Raw genomic sequence first — 4,243 nt, 5'->3', positions numbered from 1 at the left:
CTAAACAGATGCACTTTTTCTTTGATAATCCAGATATGCCTCTTCTCAGCTACTAATGCCAAGTTACTCATGCAAAGATTGTGAAATTGAATAATGACCTTTAACTTCACATTTTATTTAACTTAATGCACAAATCCTAATTATATTTCTCAGATTATTTTACTAATATTTTTCTTTTGTGGACGTGTGCCAAGAAAATGGAACTTGTTTATTACATATATTAAGGTTATTAAGAAAAAAAAAAGACACAGCCACTTGTATTTGTTCCCATAGCACTAATTTATGCTATGAATGAAGCAACTTAAACAGATATTCTGTTTTCTAGCTTCACAGCTTTTTTTTTTAATCTTCAACAGCTAATACATTAGAACAATGCTGAATTACATAGCTGCTGCTATGCAGCATATTGCAGAAGGAACGGTTTGTGTCAGTATTTTTAATTTTTTGTAATGAGGTACTTAAAAATATGATTTCTAATGTTAGTCTCCTTTCTTATTTGTCATTTTGCAAAGTTCTTGACCCATCTAAACATTACTTCACTCATTAGCAAATAGGAATTATAAAAACGTTATTGTGTTGGTTTGTAGTATAATCAAATTAGATAATGCATCTAAAGTGGCTGGTAGTCAGCATGTAAATAATTTTTGGTCAAGTGACCTACGACATTTTTTCACTTTGATCATGTACTTAAGATAATCTTTTTTATTTTTTAAGATAATCCTTTTTAATAAGTATAAATATATCCCTATTTACAGAAAAGAAAACTGAAATTTAGAAAGTTTGTCATATTCTTGCCATTTCTTACAGGAAGTGGCAGAAACAAGAATTGATGCAGATATAAAAATCAAAATCCCAGGATTTTTCTATTTCAATACCAACTCATATGTGTATGAGTGTATTTTGTTTTCTTTGTGCACCTAAAGCAGTGAATCTGTTATTGTCAAGCTTGTTAGTGGGGAAAGGAAAGGAGGGGAGTATATTAATGATTTGATTCAGTCCAGTTTATTTAGTTCAGTTTTATTGAGTATCTAGTATAAATAATGATAAATGCCTGAATTACATAAAATCCTTGAGCAAAAACAAACAAACAAACAAACAAACAAACAAAAAACCCTCATGGTCTATTGTGGAAGAATTGATTTTTATAGCATAGAATGATAAACAAAAATGTGTTCATTAGACAAAATTGGCAAATAGAAACAAGGTGTCATTCTGTTAGGGATGAGATGTTGTTGGTAGGATGCAGCATACGATATCTTGAGAGTCATAGAGAAGATGATGCTGAAGAAATGTTTTTAGATATAAACAGAGTTTCTTACATTAAGGCTGATTCTAGATGGTGTGAAAAATTGTGAAGAAATAGAGGAACATTATGGTTTTGAAAATAATAAGAAGCTTAGTATCACTAGAAGTGAAACTTCAAAATTTGTTGATGGTGGTAAAAAGTCAGACTAGTCAGGCAAACAGGGACCAAAGCATAAAGGCCTTTTACTGAAATATAAGATCCGCTGAGAGACTGTGGATATTCCCAGTGGAGAAGAAGAGCAACTTCTCTTCGCTCTGCCCCAGAAATTTTCAAGCAAGGAAGAAATCCTAATCATGGTCTTAATCCACTCTGCTGCTGATGTTGGGAAATTCCAGGAGTAGAAGCGGAGAGATCATTGTGCCTCATGATCAGAAAGTCTGTCTTTTTGATTTACTAACTGAGGATAATCTACCTGGTTTTATCTCTTGAACATCATTTGGCGAATTAATGGTGCAATGTCGGGCATATGGATGCTGATGATAGAGAAACACCCAACCTGTGAGCGAGCTCTCACAAGATGGAGTTAAATGGAATTTTTATGGTCTCATTTCTAACTAGCACAATCTTGGGAGGTTGTGAAATCCCTTTTAGAGCACCAATTTAATAGAAGTCATCTAATTAAAAACCCACTAAATAATACTTGTTTTAGCTATTTCTTTAGCTTAATTGAATGTATGCCATTTACTTTTCAAGGACTTTTAACTACTGTCCCAGTTGAGACTTTAAAAAACAGCTGTTATTGTGACACAGTCTGGTAAGAGATCAAGCATATTTCAGTTTACTGAGTAAATTAAACATGTAGGCCACTTAAAAATAAAAGCTCCTAACTGTACTGAAACTAATTATCATGCAATATTTCATAGCAGCGCTTGAAACAAAAGAGAGTCGAGACTCAGAGACTCAGTCTCTGGGGATTTGGGCTCTGATAGAGTCCCAGTTGGGTCATAAAAATTCCAGTTCTGTGCCTCCAAGGGCTTCAGGCAAACATGTGCCTCCTTCATGCTGCTGAACGAATGCACCTGACTTAATCAGTAGGCACATCTCAGACAAACCCTCCCTGCCTCACAAACAGTGCTGCACTACATTCATTAATTCATTCTTTCCTTTTTTACAAGGATTACAGGCATGACAATAAGCTCATTATTTTCAGCACTGTGTGGGCATGTGGAGAGGGAGTTAAATGTGATCTTCTCTGTAATAAAGAAGCTGATGCAGTCTCTTTGGAACTCATGTACCGACAGAAGATGAAGATCAAACAAGTCCATTTTTATGAAGCAACAATTCTGAGATCTGATCACAACTGAAGGGTCATCCACAAGGAGTGACATCAATATCTATCCTAAAAATTCTAAGTAGGAGGCACCTGAGTGGCTTAGTGGTTGAACAACTGCCTTCAACTCAGGGCATGATCCTGGGGTCCTGGGACTGAGTCCCTCATCGGGCTCCCTGCATGGAGCCTGTTTCTCCCTCTGCCTGTTTCTCTGCCTTTCACTCCGTGTCTCTCATGAATGAATACATAAAATCTTTTTAAAAAATTCTAACTAAATTAACTCTCAATTTTTTCCATTATATTGAATACATTAAATTATTCAGTCATACATTATGAAACTGTCTTAATGAAGAACTGAAAATGCTCTCAAATTATTTTTGTTTCATGCCAAATTTCTAGGAAAATGATTGAGACTATAGACTACTATTCACTTGATTGTTCCAACTGACAAATTTCCCTGAGTGTTACAGGCCAGGTAAAGAAAATAGTTATGCACATACAAGAACACATATTACAAGCTCTACCTCTCACACTCATTGGTTATTTTCTTGGCCTACCTTCTTCGTTTTTTGTTTTGTTTTGTTTTGTTTTGTTTTAAGATTTTAAATGTACTTTTAGGGCTCAAAGTATAATAAGAAATTCTCTTTCTTTGCAAAACGGTTTTTCCAACATATACTAGAAACCTGACCTCTCATTAAGACAACAAAAGTAGAACAAACAACAAACAACCAAAACAAAATTGTAAAGATTGATCAAGAAAAATTAAAATTGCTTTCGTTTTCAGATGATATTGTATATAGAAAATTCAAAACAATCAACACGGATATCACTAATGTGAGAATTTTGCAATTTTGCTAAACACAAAATAATATGGAATTATTCAAGTGAATTTCTATATACTAATACCAACCAAAAAAAACCCCTAGTAAAATAAAAAAAAATTAGTTTATATATCACAAAAAATAAAACATATAAGAATAAATGTATGAGGGACAAGAACTCTTACAAAGTTATTAAACTAAACAAGATGCATTAGAGAATTAGATAAATCTATTGTATACCACATATGAATAAGGAGACTCAATATTGTAAATATGTCATGTCTTTTCAAATTGATTTATAGTTTTAATGTGATCTCAACCCCATTGCAACACATATTTTAGGAGAAAGCTGATTCTCAAATTTATGTGAAATCAATGACAAAGAGTCAATAATTGCCGAGATAATCTTAAGAAGGAAGAGTACGGATGGAGAACTTGTTCTACAAATTATCATTGTATATTATAAAGTTATATAAATTCTGACAGAGCAGTATCGATGCAGGGATAGACAACAGAGCCTAGAAATAGGTCAGATATATATTAATGCTTGGTATCCAATGAGAGTCCCTGAAGAGCAGCTGAGAAAACAGGGTCTTTTCAATAATCGATGCTACAATAATTGAGCATCCAGAAGGGGAAACTCAAGAAATTTCATTCCCATTCAAATTCATTTCAGGTAGGCTACCTAAAAAGGCAAAACAAAAGTGTTAGAAAATAATAAGTGATAGTATATTTGCCATGTCAACTTAGTGTAAGTTTTCTTAAGGCAAAACAGAATGTCAGTTACGGAAAATATTAATAAACTGCATTAAAAGTAAATAAATTAATTAATTAATTAATTAAATA

The sequence above is a fragment of the Canis aureus genome, chromosome 2, assembly GCF_053574225.1.
Source record: "Canis aureus isolate CA01 chromosome 2, VMU_Caureus_v.1.0, whole genome shotgun sequence".
In the NCBI taxonomy this organism is placed as follows: domain Eukaryota; kingdom Metazoa; phylum Chordata; class Mammalia; order Carnivora; family Canidae; genus Canis; species Canis aureus.
The sequence above is the reverse complement of the archived record's forward strand: the minus strand, read 5'-3'. Positions refer to the sequence as shown.